Here is an 18,731-nt window from a genome sequence, read left to right on the forward strand (position 1 = left end):
CAGAAGGTCCCAGCTGTACCCTACCCACTTGCCTTCTATTCTTCATTTCAACCCCAAGCCCAGGGAAAGGATGAGCAGAGGAACGGATGAGATGGTCTGCCGACTTAAGATCTGAATTTGATGACTGCATTTTTCCTGTGTGTCCTGAAATAAACTGATAAATGTGCCAATGTCTGAGATCTGACACGCACATGGTTTTGGAGCTCCTGCCTACCCTCCCATTTCTGAATGTCCCAATGTATCAAGCAGATTAAAGACTGAGAAATCCTGTAGTCAGAAAAATCTGTTGGATTTGCATTTCCCAAACTTGTTTTGTCATGGAACTGTTCATTAACATCCCTTGGGTCACCATGCCATCCCCTGGATTGGAGGCACTAGCCCTTATCACTCAACGACCCAGGAGAATTGAAGAACGTTCAATCTGGACTTAGTATTCCAGACCATCTTGTTCAATTGTATTACTTTTCAGATGAGTAGACAGAACCCCAGAGATATTAAGAGCTGGGAATGAATCCTACTGTGCTCCTACTACACCACGTGGCCCTGGATGGGAGTTTTGGACCCACCAGCACACAGACAGCTATTGAGCAGCCACTCTAGTTTTGCAATATAGCAAGTGGAGTATATTCAGTTGTGCAACTTGACTCTTGAGGACCTCCTATTACCCATTCTAGGAGCAGTGACATGAAATATCAATGTACAATGCAAAGAGAATGAATTAAATGCTAAATTGAGTGGCATAGACTATAAGCAGTGGTGTGCTGGTAAGCTAGCTCTCTGGGAAGAAATAGCTCTGATTTGTAGCATTTGCCAATTTCCATGGTTTAAATACTCACACCATGGCTGAGGTCAAGCTACCAACATGATGTCACTGAACATGGAATTGGGAAGAGATGGGCACCATCAGAAGAGATTTCAGAGGACAGGGAGGTTAGTGATGGTTGGAGTTGTCTGGAAACTCATGAAGGGGATTGAACTCAAGCTGGAAAATACTGAGTAAGAGGATAAGCAGCAGAAAAGCTGGAGCTGGCAGCACCCAAAGTCTCTGAAAGACTTTATACCTTTTCCGGGTTTGGAAAGAAAGGGAAATTCCCCTGAGATAAAATTTACTTAGTTCTGGGACTTTAAAAAACTTTAGTCTCAGAAATTTTTTCTTTTAAACTTTTTATTTTAGAACACTTTTAAATTTACAAAGAAGTTGCAAGTACACTAGAGAGAGTTCCTGTGTACCCCGCACTCAGTTTCCCCTGTCGTCAACATCTTACATTGTTATGGTCCATCTGTCAGAACAGCGGAACTAATATTAATACATTATTTTTAACAAAACTCTATACTTTATATGAATTTCATTGGTTTTCACCTATTGTCTTTTTTCTGTTCCAGAATTCCAACCAGGATACCACATCACATTTAGTTGCCCTGCCTCCTTTGACTCCTCTGATCTCCGATAGTTCTCAGACTTTCCTTGTTTTTAATGACGACAATTTGGAGGAGTAATGTGCAGGTATTTTGTAGAATTCCTTTCAATTTCTGTTTGTCTCATGGTTAGGTTGGGGTTAGGGGTTTTGGGGAGGAAGAACATGGAGGTGAAGTACTATTTTCATCACATTTCATCAAGGGTACATGCCATCAATGTGACTCATATCGCTGAGGAAGCTGGCGTTGATCACCTGGCCCACACAGTGGTTGCCAGCTCCCTCCACTGTCAAGTTACTTTCCTCCCTTTCCATACCGCACTCTTTGGGAGAGTTCTTTCATCCAGGCCTTGTTCTCTTACTCTGAATTTCCACTCTGTCTCCTTGCTAGGCTTCTCTAGATTTTTCCGCATTTCAATCAGTCCCAGGTGCACCAGAAGCAATCTTACAACCTGATATTATCTCTGTCTAGAAACATCTATGTTTCTAACTTGCTAGCGGTTCTGTCCCATTAAATGCAAATTCTCTACAGCCTGGGCACTCCAACATGCTGTCTCTGCTAAACACCATCTGCTACTCTCAGACCCACTTGCCTGCTATCCTCTGGCTCATCTCTGTCTTTAATAGGTCGTAACTCTCATAAGAGCTTCTGTCTTAGTTTGAGTCTCCCCAGAAGCAGACTCTGAGACAAGGATTTGAGGTGCAAGCTGCTTATTCGGAGATGGTCCCAGGAAGCACTGGGCGGGGAGTGGGGAGCGAGACAGGACGGGAAAGCAGGTGGTACAAGTGTGTTAATGAGCACATGACCAGGTGGGTGCCTGGGGCTCAGCCCCTCTGGGGACTGTTTGACAGACTGTGTAGAACATACCTCAGATTTGTCCTTAGCTGAGGGGCAAGGAAGATGGGGGTATTTATCTTCCAATTCCCATCTATCATCAAGAGAGGATACTCCTGGGGCATTGAGTCCCTGGAAAGTTCAGTCTACCCTAGACCTCTGGTGGCCAGAGAAAGCCCTCAGAAGAGTGTTCCACAAACTTTCAGTCAAAATAAGGCTTCATGCTCAGGACTGGTGGGTGCTGAGGGGACATAGTGGGCCACAAAATGCATCTACTATAGCCTCCTTCACCTGTTTCCTTAAGAGTCAAAATCAGAGAATCCTAGACAAAGAACAGATTGTAGACATCAGCCACTAAATTAAGCTCTCACAGTAAAAGAAGTAAGTTCCTATCTAGAAAAATATCTTCCAGAGAGATCTCCTAGGTGAGGTAATAATAATGATGATAATAATAGTAGAGTAGTGATAACACTAGCAGAAATAAGAGACATACTTGTATAGTCTTAAAGCTTTCATATACATTATGTCATTTAAAAAATAATTTGAGTTTCACGAGAACCTCATGAGGTATTCAGACCCTACATTATTCCCATTTTTCAGAGGAAGATATTAAGGCACAAAGTTAGCTAATGAGTGGCCGAGTCAGAACTTGTCACCAGTTTTCCTGAGTCCAAGACTGGTATTCTAGAGTTAACAGATTATTAGATTTTTCTACCCATTTTGGAGTCAGTGTCTGGGGAAATCAGTTTGCAACTCAAATATTCTTTACCCCACTACTGGTGATAGAGCCAAACCAAGAGCAGGGCTGCCAATTCTAAGATAAATTCAGTCTTTTTATTTTTAGATGGTTTTGAGTACTGCAAAATGAGAAAATGGAATATAGTACATTCCAGAAGAGCCAGATAAATTCCCTCTTATTAATTCAGTTTCAAATGTTTTCAAAATCAGCCCTGATGCTAAAACAAGCAAGAAAATTGTGTACTTTAATCTAGAAATTGGCAGAATTATAAATATAGATGTGTAAATATTAAGATTAATGACATAAAAACCAAGAACCATGGACATTCTGGAGGTTCTATCTTAGATAATTGACATTAAATTTTAAAAATAAAACATGGAGTATTAAAAGACAGATTGCATTTTATCACAATGTGGCAGCTGATAATTTGTATCTGTCCAAAGATTTTTCTCAGAAAGGGGGAAAACCCTGGGAGCACAGGTGGAGAGGTTGACTGGGCAATAAAGGAAGGCTGGGAGCCTGGGTGAACCTGCTGGATGGCCCCTCTGGGCATTAATGAAAGTTAGTTTACCTGGCATTTAAAAATCTCAGTTCTCTACAATGTTCCCTTAGAATTTAGTATTCTCTTTCTGTTCAGTTCCTATAGGCTTTTCAAAAGTTCTTTCCCCTCTGAATTTCTATTAAGAATCCCAAGTATTCCAGTGATTGTTTTAAGCTGTGTGCTTTTCATTATTCCTGATACCATTTCTGTATTTTTACTCAATCCATGGTAATCTAACAGGGAAGTTCTAACATGGCTGTGACTTACCACTCATTGGGAAGCTTATATCAGATTGTTAAGGAGCTCACCCAGCCAAGAGGTTGTGCGTTTCTATGTGTAAAAACATCTCGTAAGTGCAAAGTACTACTGAAACTTTAGCAAATGTCAAGTCACCTGGAGAGCTGATTAAAACACAGATAGCTAGACATCACCTCCAGAGATTCTGATTCCGTAGGACTGGGATGGGATCCAAGAATTTGCATATCTAACAACTTTCCAGGTGGTAACTGATGCTGCTGGTCTGGGACCATACTTTGAGTGGCCCTGGTGTTGGGGTAAGAATTACATTGGGACTTCCCATCTGATGGAAGAGGGCAACTCTTTAGCACTAAAAGAATTTTCAGAAATAACTGAATATAAGGCAGATTAAGTGCATGAAATGGTGGAGGAAGCGGGAAATCTGTCCACAGATATGTGTCCTTATACACAGTATCAGTGGTCATTGCAAACTGTCAATTACTTCTGTGGAAAAGGCACATTATTGGCTTATGCCTTGGAATTCTGTCCACAAATTCTATATTTAGTGATTTAGACGCTTAATACAAATACTCCCCTGGACTAGTATTTCTCAAAGCAAGGAGATTAGTAGTAGTGGACAGATCACCAAACTCTGAATTAGAAGCTCTGGATTCAAGACTTGGTTATGTGCCTCCTCCCTTTTTTCTGCTGCATGACCTCAAGCAAGTCACCTAACCTCTCTTAGCCTTAGTATCCTCCCCGGCCAAGCGATGATAACATGAGCAGTCCTGATCAACGCCCAGCATTGCAGTGATTGTCCAAATAAAAGTGAGCTGACGTCTGTACGTGTAAGGGGTTAACCAGGAGCAGCTTGCTCCTGAAGCAGAGATGGGGGCGCCGCCATCTGAATGCAGCCTTAGCTCCATCTGCCCCCTGCCTAGTGGATTGCCATATGGTGCCTCACCTTGTTCCCTTTCAAGATGAACTCTCATTCCCTGAAAAAAATTTCTCAGCCTTAAAGTCACAACTTCAAAAATGCAGTGGGGACCACATTTAAAAGGTCTGGGAAATTTTTGGTTGATTTAATTTTTTAAACTGCACTTTTAAAACAAACCCAAATATAGAGATGAAAGCCAAGAATTAAAATATACAAACAAAATAGAAAACATTAATATTTTCAAGTACGACGAATTGAATAATTATCATAAGGAAACAATAAAACATTAAGTGACTTGGACCAGATGATCACTGTTAGTCTGATGCTGTGGAACATGTGGTCTGTACAGAAGATCAGCATCAAGACAGTCCAGTGCTGGCTTCCACAATGCAGTCACGCCCTCAGTCCTTCTGCCAACACGCGCCCCATCAGCTAATTAAACAAGCTTCAACCTCAATTGGCAGAGGGGTAGTGGGGAGGAGACTTAAGGAGGTCTGTTAAAATGTCTTGGAGGGTTAGATCCTATAATCAGGACACCCTCCATTACGTTGTCTCCAAGCCCACGGTTCTCTGCTTATTAGTCTGGTTGTCAACCCGTTCTAACATCCCTTGCCCCTGTCACGATGTTTTTTGCTACATAGAGAGAGCTAAGGAGCTGAGGTCTGAAATATCTGGAGTGCGTCAAGACAAGGGGCTGGGTGACACAAAGAGAGGAGGACTCCACTGTGCTCCCGTTGCCCACACCCCTCGGCCTTCCTCAACAGCCCAAGGTCCTCCCTTCTCAACTCCCACCCCTTGGTTCCCACCACCCTTCTGTAGTTTCACTAATGGAGGCAGATTTCCCACGTGTCAGCCTGGACGAATTTATGAAGAAGCAAGAAGCGTGTGCAGTGACTTTGAAGGAGTGGAATTAAAGAGTAATGTTTCTGCGGTGCTGTCCCCTGTCACACCCCATCTTGCACTGAAACACGGTGCTCTGGGGTGGGGCACAGAGTTTCACGGACCACGTGGCTCAACATCAGAAGCCAACTGGACATCCATGGACTTGAAGGCAGGAGATGCTGAGGAGGCCACTGAGTTGATTTTCCCCAAAATAATAGTTGGTGCAATGCTGCCTTTGAAAGAGGGATGTTTTCTCATATACTTACCTAGGTAAGAGCTCCTTAGAATAAGAGCATTCAAAATATTCTTTTATAAAATGCATTTTTAAACTTCTTGTTCACTACTTTCTTATTCTGATAGCAAATCATCTCCCCCTGGAAGCACCACAGTGTTTATTTTTTATTGGGCTATTCTCATTTGCATTTTATAAAAGAAAAGGAGATTCCCTTGGTCTAGGTTCCCCAGAAGCTGACCCTAAGACCACAGTTTGGGTGGAATTTGTATATTTGGGAGGAGTGGGGCAGTGAGGCAGGGAGGGGAAGGCAAGCAATATGGGATGCATAACTGTGTTGGCAACTTTGTGGGTGCTTGAAGCTTATTCCTTGGGAGGGGAACCCTGGAAAATAGTGTAAAACACATGCCATAGAGTTATCCCCTGGAGGGTGATAGAGCTGGGGCATCTATATCTGATCTCCCAAGCATCATTGATTGAGGAGTGTTCATTTATGGAAACTTCTGGCCTTCTAGGTAGAGCAGTGATTTCAGAGCAAGGCCTTAGGCAGAGAGTGAAGCACACTAAAACAGAAAGGGTGGAGGATGAGGGAAGGGGTCAATGGCAGCATCAACAGCAGAAGCAGACTCTCTAAATGCCTCCTTTCTCATGAAAGTACATATGCAGACTTACGTCCAAGGAAGGACAAGCACAGGTATTCAGCCCCATCCAAATAATAATAGAAATCCTGGTCCCTCAGCTGAAAATGTCAAAAAGCCTCCTCCTGCCCCTTACCTTGTTGTTGCTGACAAGCACCTCCATCTCTCTTGCCAGCCCCCAAAGTGTTGAGGATGCCAGGGAGGGGCCCACGCTCCAGCTTTGCTTCACTGCGACCTCAAACTGACGTGGTCTGGAGACTTGCACTGCGTGTTGAGAGCACTGTTTGTTATCCAAAGGAAGCTTGCTGAACTGAATTGACAAATGGGAGCTGATGCTTCTGTAAGTGAGGTACACTATTTGCTTGGGAAAGCACGTGGGGATGATGCTAGAACATTGTACAGACAACGTCTGCTACAATCACAGTGCATGGGGCAGGAAGGACCACAGAAACCATCAGCCCAGCATCTTCCTTTTAAAGATGAGGAGACTGAAACTAAAAGGGCTAACACAAGTTGTTTAGAGGCTCACGACTAGTTGGTGGTAGAGTTGGGTATAAGAGTTAGTGCATCTTGTGCTCAAACCATTTTTGACGGGGTCACATAAACCTGCCCAATTCACAGCTGTGAGGAGGATGAAGCTGCTTCTGACCAGGAGGATGGTATAATTCCCCTGATTCCAAGCTGTGGGGTGGTGGGAAGTGAATTCCCGTGGCAGAACTTCCAGGAGTTGGTGACATGCCACGTAGCATTATTGGAAGGCAGGGTTGGATGTAACTCAGGAATTCACTCATTTTTTCAGTTTTGCCTGCAAAACTGAGTTGTCTGAATACAGCACAGCAATAAAAAACACATAGATACAACAAACTGGTACTCACAACAGCGTAGATGTATCCACAGATTGTGCTGAGTGAAAGAAATCAGACACGGATGAGAATGTGGTGTGTAAACCCATTTATAGAAAGTTCAAGAACAAGCAAAACTAATCTATGATGACAGACGTCAGAGTGGTGGTTATTTCTGGGTAGATGTTGGTGTTGAGTAGAAAAGGTGAGTGGGAGCCTAACTAGGTAATGGGAATGTTTTATATTTTGAACTGGGTGGGAGTACACTGGTCTTTATAAGAGCAGAAGTCATGAAGCTGTATATCTAAGATTGGGGCACTTTATGCTCTTTATGATATTATATTTCAGTTAAGAAAATGAAGAAAAAAATCACAGCAATGAACATAACATAACAGACCACAACATTACAAAGGGAATTGGAACACAAGACATAATTTTCCTCATTCATGCATATATTCTTGCAACAAATGTCTGTGGAGCCTATTGGTGCCTGGTTCACGTCCCCTCAGTGTTCATCCTCCCCGTACGGGTGGACAGGGCCCTGCTGCAAGAGTGTGCTCCCACACTCTGCCCCAGTGGTGGGGCAGGCTGCACTTGGCGGGAGCCCTGCCCCGCGGGAGCAGCCTTGGACTAATGATGGAGGGAGCCGGGGGATGAGTACCCTGCTTCCTTACCCCTCAATGGGATGAGTCTGAGGCATGAGGCATGTTCTGCATTGGCTCCCAGGGGACGGAGTCCTAATTTCCTACAGTCATAAGTTGATCTCTCACTTGCCTTGTGTTGGCTGCCTTCCCTTCTCTGTCTCTCTTCCTCTTTCCTCTCCCCCTTGCTCCTGGGATCACCTCTCAAACAAACTCCTTGCACTTATATCCTTGTCCCAGGGTCTCCTTTTGGGGGAACTCAAGCTAAGTGAAACTCCTAGTTTCCTTCTGGACCTACAAAGACGACCATGTAAAGCCAGCCTCTCACTCTGGTACAACATACAGCCTGTTGGGGTGAACAGACAATTCAACAAACATTAAAAATGAAGTGGGTTGAGTGCTGAGGTGGGGGAGCACAGCCCGATGGAGGGTGCAGAGCCTGTAGGGAACCTAGCTAGGCCAGGAGATGTCTCAGTAGCAGAGCTGGGAGCAATCACAGCTCCCCTCCTCCTCTTCCCCTTCCCAAACTTCCATCTCTCTCCATTTCCTTCCTTCCTTCTCTTATGCAGACAGAAATGAAAGGAGACATTCATTTATTTGAGCCATTTCCTTGTTCACATAAATATCAATAAGTGTATTGAATTTACCACCCATGTTGGTTCATCGTGCTGCCTCATCTTATATCAGAGAACAAGGAGTTAGCCTTTAGAATTGGCTCCGGATGTATGGAAGCCATTTTTCAAATATATTTTTAATATTGCTTCCCATCTGTGTGACATACAGATCCTAGGAAAACCCAGCACGTATTTCTCAGACCATGGGAGGAGATGCCTTTCAGGGTAGCTCAAAACTACTTACCAATCAGCAGCTGGTGGAAACGTGTACCAAGTGCGATCATCTGGAAACGGGCAGCTGACTTGTGTTGTTGGAGCTGTCATCCCCGCTCCAGCAGGCTTTCTGGGTGAAAAATTCTTCAAAGCACATGCATTCAAGGCCAGGGCATTTCTCTTCTTGTTTTTTATGCTCCTCACCAATATGGATGGGTCATGGGGCTCTCTAATTCAGGATCCAGTGGAGCATCAGATGGAATGCAGGCTGTGGTTTGAACATCCCTTTCCAGATAGTCTGGGTGTCATTTCAACAGAGATTTATGCGTTTAAAGTATGAGATGCCATATACTTCTGGACTGGCATGCCCTGTGACAAAGGATCATATAGAAGCAGAAGAACTCTTCCTATGAGCTGGCCATTTAAAATATTCTTTAACTTTCTCTGGGTGGTATCAGGCAGCTTTATACAAATGCTATTCTTCACTTTACATTACAAGCTTAGAAAATCATGTGAAAAATGGCAGAATGTCTACTTTTATTTCTATATTACTTGGTCAAACACATGTACTTCTAAAGACCAAAGGATTCTATTAAATAAAAAGTGAATGTTCGTAGTGAGGTCTCTATAGAAAGCTAAAGTCAACTAAGATTTTTTTTTTTCTTACGGCAATGGCTCTTTTATTTGTTTAGGAAATGATGATGTGGGAGAGAGGAACAAAAATAACCTTTTATTTCAACCATCTATTCTCTGATAAAAGTTAAGGCCTTGTTTAGTCTTGTATTACTGTGTAACATATTATCATAAACTTAGAAACTCAAAATAACACTTGGTTATTAACTCATAGTTCTGTAGAACAGACATCCAAGCTTGAGGTGGCTGAGTTCTCTTCTTAGGGTATCACAAGGCTGAAATCAAGGTGATGGCCAGGCTCTGTTCTTCTCTGGAGGCTCTGGGAAGCATCCGCTTCTAGGCTAATTCAGGTATTGGCTGAATTCAGTTCCTTGCAGTGTAGGACTGAGGTCCCTGGTTCCTTGCTGGCTGTCAGTCAGCAGGTCACTCACTCTTAGCTCTTAAATGTCATCCCCATTCCTTGCCAGGTCTCTCCCTCCATCTTTACACCAGCCATAGAGAATCTCCCTCACCTTGTAGCCCTTTCACACTTCAAATATGTTCTTCCGGTAGGAGCTCAATCCCTTTTCAAGGCTCCTCTATTAGGTCAGACTCATTGAGGATAACCTCTCCATCTTAGGGTCAATTGATCTGAGACCTTAACTACATTTGCAAAATCCGTTCACAGCAGCACCTAGATTAGTGTTTGATTGAATAATTGGAAGAAGCTGTGTGTACACAAGAGGATTTAATCTTGAGGTCCATCTTAGAATTCTGCCTGTGACAGTCCTATTGGATAAACATTGATTCACTTTTTTCAGACAAAATTAGCAACCATGGCATAAGATATGTCACCTTCTTTATTGATTACTTACAAGGCCCAGCAAGCAAAGTAATGAAAAGGGATGTGTATACGGCAATATGATGGAACAATGGGCTCAGGGGTTCATTGTAACCAGTCACACTCAACTCCAGTTGGCTGTCATGTGAAAGTATATGTTCAGTATTACCAGATCTTCTCATTTCTAAGAGAAAACAGAATTCTCTTGAGCTTTAAAAATTGTCAGTGACTTCAAATTTTTTAAAATACTGGGTGAACCAAGTAAAAACACTTTTGCAGTCTTGATGGGACCTATGTATCACCAGCTTCTTTCTTTCTGCAGTCCCAGGGAATTCACTGATTATATTCATTCACTCACTAGAAAAAAGTTACTGAGTACCTACTCTATATACCCTGGTTCTAGGCACTGAGAATATAGGCTGATCAAAGGAAACTTCACTAAGAAGGGCACATTTGAGAGTAGATCTGAAGGAATAGAGGGGATGAGCACTTGTCCCTCTAGGTGGTAAGCATTCCAGGAAGAAGGAACAGCAAGTGCAAAGGCCCTGAGGTGGTCATGTGTCAGGCACGTTCAAAGAGTGGCATGGAAGCCTGTGTGGCTGGAGTGGAGTGAGCAGAGAGAAAGCAGTAAGAGAGGATATCCGAGGGGTCTGTAGGGCCAGATCATACTGGGTCTTCTAACGTAAGTGTATTAGTCACGGTTCTCCAGAGAAACAGAACCAACAGAACATATATACAAAAAATAAGGAATTGGCTCACTTGATTATGGAAGCTGAGAAGTACCACAATCTGCTGTCTGCCAGCTAGAGGCCCAGGAAAGCTGGGGATGTAGTTCTAGTCCAAGTCTGAAGGCCTGAGAACCAGGGGAGCCCATGGTGTAAGTCCTAGTCTGAGTGCAGAAGACAGATGTCCCAGCTCAAGCAATCAGGCAGAGAGAGAGCAAATTCTCCTCTTCTCAGTGTTTTTGTTCTATTCAGACCCTCAACAGATTGGAGGAGGTCCACCCACATTGACGAGGGCCACCTGCTTCACTCAGTCCACCAATTCAAATGCTAATCTCATCCAGAAATACCCTTACCCACGCACCAGAAATAACATTTAGCCAAATGTCTGCACACTCTATGATCTAGTCAAATTGACACATAAAATTAACCATCACAGTAAAGATTTGAGATTATTTTGGAGGGGAATGAGAAGCCATTGGGGAGTTTTAAGCAGAGGAGTGGCAGGAACTGACTTACATTTTCTAATGATCCCTCTGTCTTCTTGTTGAGAGAAGATTTTGGAAGATTTAGGGTGAAAACAGGGAGATTGCTTAGGAATCTATAGCAGTAATCCAGAAAAGAGATGATGGGGGCTGAAGTTAAGGTGGTCGGGAAGTGGGAGGGTGTTAAGAAGTTGTCAGGTGCTTGCTATTACGAATTAAGCAACTCTATAGTTTCCTGACAGATAGAACGTGGTATGTGAGAGAGAGTGGAGGCAAGGATGGCTCTAAGGTTTGAGCCAGAGAAACTAGAAGGATAAATAAATTATCAATAAAAAGGTTAGCATGCAAACTCATAATGAATAAATAAATAGATGATAAATAAAAATGATAAAATAAATAGATAAAAAGGTTGGCATGCAAATTCAGTTTACTATTCCATGTAATTTTCACTAGAAGTTAAATGGAAGCCCATAGTCGTCCCAGCCTCCATAGGCCTGTTGTCCCCTTAACTAAGACTGCTTACAACCCCCACATCTCCTAGCACGCTCAGTCTAGATGCTTTAAAAAACTAAACAAAAAATTTAACACTTAGAAATTGAGAATTTGAGAAGCTCCTGCCTCATCCTCTAGCCCACAGAGCAAACCCAGGAGTCTGGCTCTAACCTTGTGTCTGTTTCTGGGGTCAGGACCCTACTCTGTAACACAGAGTACGTATGTAATACCCTATTTCCTTTCTAAGTCTGAGACCCAATGACCTGCCAGGCCCCTAGTCACTTGTGATATAACCTCTGTCTTGCCCTGACTCTTGGACTTTTAGCCCGTTCTTGAGTTTTCTAATAGATATGGTGCTATTCAGATGGTATCATCTTTGTCAGTTTTGGTAAGTTGTATTTTTCAAGGAATTTGTTCATTTCAACTAAGTTGTCAAATTTGTTAGCATAAAGGTGTCCCTAGATTTTATTATTCTTTTAATGAATGTCGAGTCTGTAGTGATAATCCCTTTTTCATTCCTGGTCTCAGTAAACTCTCATTCTCTTATTTATTTATTTTTTGTGAGGAAGATCAGCCCTGAGCTAACATCCAATGCCAATCCTCCTCTTTTTTACTGAGGAAGATTGGCCCTGGGCTAACATCCGTACCCATCTTCCTCCACTTTATATGGGACGCCGCCACAGCATGGCTTGACAAGTGGTGCATCAGTGTGCGCCCAGGATTCGAACCTGCGAACCCTCGGGCCGCCGAAGCGTGCACTTAACTGCTGTGCCACTGGGCCGGCCCTCTCATTCTCTTTTCTTGATCAGCCTGGCTAACGGTAGAGGTATGTCAATTTTTTTTTGTTAATCTTTTCAAAGGAACCAACTTTTAGTTTTGTTAATTGTTCTCTGTTGTTTGTCTGTCACTGATTCAGCCTTGGAAAGACTCCTCTAATACTAATTATCCATCTGCTTGGATTTCCCAGTTGTCCCTTGGAAGGGCCTGAGGCAGCAGTGGTTACCATGTTACTGTGTTTTGTGTTCCCCAGAGACATCTACCTTTCTGGTCTAGTGTCCTCTTGAAGTGAAGTCTAGTCTTTCTCCATGACATTTATTTTATTTTCATTCAACAAACATTTATTGAATATCTATTATGAGCAGGCACTGGGAATGTAGTAGATGAATAAGCTGACTTCATAGAACTTACCTTCCAGTGGGAAACTGTGCAATAAACAAGATAAGTAAATATAGCATTTGGCAATTGCATACTTCTCTGTATTAACATTTCAGTTTTACAAACCTTCCACTTGATCTCACATTGGCTTGTTATGAGCCAGTGCTCAGACGGCTCCCAGCTTTTGCTAAATGGTGAACTTCTTGAAGACAAGGAGTAGGGGTGTAAGGCTCCTTCCAAGAAGGTTTCCTCTGGAGAGAGGGGACCAGGAAGGCTCATTGTAGTCTTATTGTTTATTGCTGTGCCATCTTGTAGGCCTGGGACAGGGGTGGGAGTGCTGGCTGAGTTAACCTGCTCCAGATACGAACTTAGATATCACCACCAAGGCCCGGCTGGAACAGTTAAACTAGGCTTTTAAAGTAATGGCCAGGGTGAAATAGATACATGTATGTTTAAATTCTACACTTCCTCAGGTGTAGGATGCCATTATTGTGTGATACAGCTCAATTTTTAAAAGTTTTTAATTTTGGTAACTTGCTATTTTGATATGATTTTAAACTTCCCATAACTGTTTGATATCATGTTCTGATGCTGGAATGGATGTCCTCCAGCCCTGTCTGGGTCTGTCTTACCAATGTGGACTTCACTTTGATGGCAGGGTCTGGTTCCAAGACCTGCCCCTCCTGGGCTGCCTTATCTTCCTGTAGTTATCTGCCAGTGACTGAAATGGCAATTTCCCCAGATTCAAAAGCCCTCCCATTTCTGCTGCTTAAAAACCTGAAGTGGCAAATTTAACAAAGTTCCTTGAGCTGGAAAAGGAAGACTTAAAGTAAAATAGGTTCCTGGCATTACTGCTTCTGGGTTAACAATGGACAAGATGAGATGATGATGATGATGATGATGATGATGATTATTGTTATTGGTGGTAAATCATTCCAGCAAATCTGCTTCAAACATTTTGCTGAGCAACTGACAGCACATATTGGATTTTATCAAAATGGTGTTGTACATAACTTTTGTGTCATTTCCTTGTCTCTTTCAGTAGACCTTTTCAACAAATGTCTATTTCTCCACAAGAGGATGCCTCTAGTGGAGCCTGAGATGTACTCAAACTTGGCAATAATTTACTTGCAAGTTAAATTTATAACGTTGTTAAAAATAAAAATTCAACTGAGTAAATTTTAAAGATCTTTTTGGTGAAACCAGGGGCCAACTTGCTTTAACTATACTCAGTTAGTTGTCTGTTTGCAAAAGTAGTTAGATAATGCATTACGAAAGCCCACTCTACAGATAACATCTCTGATGCTTGGGTCACCATGGTAATGGGTGGGGTCCTTAAGTTTTTCAGGAACTGAGAGTTGACTCCTTGTCCAGTTCTGGCTGGTTGAGACCACAGACTCATCAACTAGGCCTGTGAGGATGACCGATAGGTGACACTTTGACATCAAGGAGCCAAAAACTCCACCCTCAGATCATGGTAACACTGCCACTTTGTGAACATGTGTCCTATGAAGAGCCATGAAGGTTGGCTATGCTTGTGCAGGTCATCAATTACCTCACTTCTGCTTACCTCCAATCATCTATTCTCACATTTCAGACCACCCTACCCCTTGATCCTATAAATATCCCTAATCCCCATTTTTCAGAGAAGTGGATTAGAGATTGGTTCTCCTGTCTCCTCACATGGCTGCCTTGTGAATTAAACCCTTTCCCTGCTGCAAACTCATCATCTTGGTGATTGGTATAATTGTTCAGCAGGCAAAACGAACCTGGTTCAGTACCACTGGCTTCATTCAATGATTCATGAATTGGGCAGCATTGCATCCAGCAGATAGAAAGGAGCTCCGAAGAGCTGTACAAAATGAAGGACTTTTATAGGCAGAAGTGGACAGGACAAGGAAGTTACTAGCAAACAATGGATTGTTTCAGTCAAGGTCACCCTCCTTTTGGGAGACGACAGGGGTCTATCTGGTAGATTCCCTCACTAGTGCTGACCACGTAATTCCAGATTGACTGGTTTAAGATTTCACTCCCAGGAGAGGCTGATAATTGTTAGATATAAGTCTTGGTTTGGTGATGTGGGCTGAGCACAAGTGACTCCAGTTTGAGCCTGCTGTCTCTTTTTTAACAATAAATTAAAACATTTATATTCATTTAAAATGAGTAGCAGGACTAAAATCATTTTTTTTCATGTCTATTACTACATGTCTAGTTTATCTGAAGTGGAAATTATGTCTGGTTGTTTCATTGGGGGGAACATTTCAATTTTGGTCTTCTACTTCAGGAGAAAATGTCTACAATTAGTGTCATTTGCATATCTGCTCTATCAGAAAATGCTTCAAATTGAAATTTCTATCATGGACAAGAATTATAACATAGTGATTAAAATGTGTTATCGATATAGTTATAACATTTATAGCAAATAAAATAATCATGTGAATCTTACAATAATGTGTTCAGATCTTGACTCTGATGATAAACCAATACCGATAGCTATGTGTCTGAGTGAATCAGTATTAAGAATTGTTAAGTATTAAGCAAATATTACTAAGTAAGCATTAAGTACAATATTTAAAACAGAACTTTACAGACAAAAAGAGTACGTATTGTATGATTCCATTTACATGAAATTCAAGAACACAATGAATCCACGCTGATGAAAGTAACAATGGTGGCTACCTTTGGGGTGGGTGTAGACTAGGGGCACAAGATGTTTTCTGGGGGGCTGGAAATGGCCTGCATGTTGATCTGGGTGGTGGTTACAGGGTTGTGGACAAATATAAAACTTCATCCAGCTGTACACTTCAGAGGTGTGCACTTTATTGCATGTACATTATATCTCTATAAAATAAAAATAAATACAAATGCACTTCCCATGCCTCCTTGTGATTTATAAATGTCTTTTAGAGATCCACAGATTTCCCTGTTACAATTGACCCACAGCAGATTTCAGAGTTTTGACTTTCCTCAAGCTGGAGTTCCTTTGCAACACTATAGAGGGTTCTTGTACAAAGCTTTTCATCATGTCACCCTTTCAGAAAAATACGCCAATTGAAAGACAGAATGAAATCGATTTTGTCATTGTCTGTCTGCATGGCTTTCTTTATTTAGCCTGCAAGTCTTTTCCTTATTTCCAGGTAGTAAGTAGCAAATACTTTAGTTCTGTGCTACACTCCTATAAAGAAGCCAAATTTTGCATTTTAACAATTATTTCTGTTTCTTTTGGATTCCTGCAAGGATTATCTGGATTTACTATAAAAGTTATATGTATATTTCAATAAAATATTATTAAGTTCAGTATTGATAAAGAGGTTGGATAATAGTTTGAGATATAAATTCATGCTTCTGTCTCGCTTTTTAGTCTCCACCTCTCAAGCTGGCAGATTCTCCTGTTTCCCAGCCTGGGGTTAGGGGCAGGGCGGGGAAGGGGAGACAGCAGAAGCAGCCTGAGGGCTTCCTAGCTTTTGTTTTCAAATCTTCAACAAGCTGATGTAGGTAGTGTTGGCTGGAGAAAGGGTTTTTTTTTTTCCTCTGACTAAAAGGAGATTTTGAGTCGAGGGCTGAAGAGAAGAAGGAGGTCTGTGAGTTTCTAAGAAGGTGTTTTTAGTCTCTTGGGAGACCTTCTAGCGGGAAGCAGAGTGAGCTGTCAGCAGAGGCAGGAACCCAGCACTAGATTCCGTTGTCCAAGAATGAGATTGCACCTTCAGGAGCCATGAGCTCAGCTCAGATGAGTGTATCAGCCACACTCTGTGTGGGAAGATGACCAAAGACAGGAGCTCCAACCTAGTCCCCCTCTCTTCCCAAAGCCTTGGTATTGACCTGGGCCTGGGGGTTGATGGGGAAACCCCAAGAACACCTGAGATTAAATGTATTGCAAGTCAGGTGGAATGGGGGGCTCAGGGTGAGAAATTAGGTTGGTTGAAAAGAAATAAAGGAAAGATATTTCTAGCACATCTGAGTTTATGGATGGAGATTCATACCTGCCATGCTATGAAAACCTTCTTCCCTCCAAATTCCCATCAGCGTCATTTGAGGTGATTTTTCTAGCAGCCATGTGTTTTTGGACTCCAAGGGAGAGATCAAATCTAAAGTGTGATCTTTGAGAAGGGAAATTGAAAAATATCAGTTCAGATACATTGGGGCCATGCAGGGGGCTTCCAAGTCGGATGTGAGTGTTGGTGGTGGTGGTTCAAATACTGAAGAGATGGACTGTAAAGGGCTAACATCTGGTAAAGGGAACCCTGGCAGAGTCTGGGCCTGGACAAACTAACCGGTAGTCGTGGCAGACCACGGAAATTGAAACCTCAAGACTTGGCAGTTCCAGGTGACACAGACCAGAAATTAGGTTGTACAAATCGGCATCGGTGCCGCCCCAGCCTCTACCTAGGAAGTTAGGTCTTACAGATCCTGACAAGTAGCTGTGAAAAACATCAAAGAGGGGAAGATACAGAAAAAAGCCCTCGAGACCAGAAAACAAACAAACAAAAAGTTGATCTAGATCTTTTCTTCTTCCCATTTGGGAATGGAACTGGTGACTGGGGTTGGAGGAGGGGTGCTCTAGGCTGCAGGTGCATCCTGGGGAGGGACTGCATCTGATTGGGAAGTGACAGGCAGGCAGCTGGGTTTGCTTCCTGGCTGGAACCAAAGCAGGAGAGCTGAGATTATAGGGAATGCAGGGACCTACAACTCAGCCTCAAGACAACAGGGGGAAGGAATTGAGTTAGGAGCTCAAAACAGGGTCCTATAGGTATTGCCCTCAGTCATGGCCAGTTAAAATAACAAGTTCAAGGAAGCTACTGGAATAGGAGGTGTAAGGATGAGAAGCAACCTGATCAAGGTGTCAGCTTGGAACCTGTGTGTGTGTGTGTCTGTGCGGTGATGGCCATGACTGGGAAGCCAGCCTGGAAAGACTTGGCTCTATCCACGTCCAGGGAATTTGGGAACCAGCGTTCTGTCTTGGCCAGGAGGAAGAAGAAAAATGCAACTAGGAACGGTTACTTCCAAGGACCACTTTTAAAGAGTTGCAGTTTTGGGGACAAGCTGAGAGATAATTCTAAAAGCTTGGTCAAGTCAAGCTGGTCCAAAGAATAATCTAGTTATCTCTAATTGACCTCTCTGTGTGCTTTTATTTCCTGTCACAAGGGTTAAATCGCTTTTTACCTTAAAGAGTTCACCATGTGTTGTTGGAACCATTGGCCAGGTAAGAAGTACATCAAAGAAAACTAAAAGAAAACCCTAAGTTTGTGGTCTTTAAAAGTAAAATTCTTCATAAGTCTTAGTTCCAAAATTCTGAGATTCACACATTTTACAATCTACAAAATAAAAATATCAGTAATATATTGTTTGCTGTGCACTGAAATCTCAATGGGAAAGACATGTGAAGTATTATAGAAGTTGGCCAAAAATGTGGGCAAACGGATTAGAGAGTGAGCGGAATCAAGTAAAAGAATGGTTTGAATAATAACATATTGATAACAGATAATGCAAACCTTTTTGATTAGGCTTCAGAAGAATTTGAATAATAATGCATTGTTTGGAATGTGCATGCTTTGGTCTCAATAAAAATATCCGGTTGCAGAAATATTTCATGTGGTTTGAACTAGCAGGCAAAAAGTTAAAAATTCATTGGTATATTCTAATATATGTAATTGTATGTTT

The sequence above is a fragment of the Diceros bicornis genome, chromosome 19 (assembly GCF_020826845.1).
Source record: "Diceros bicornis minor isolate mBicDic1 chromosome 19, mDicBic1.mat.cur, whole genome shotgun sequence".
NCBI classification, from domain to species: Eukaryota; Metazoa; Chordata; class Mammalia; order Perissodactyla; family Rhinocerotidae; genus Diceros; species Diceros bicornis.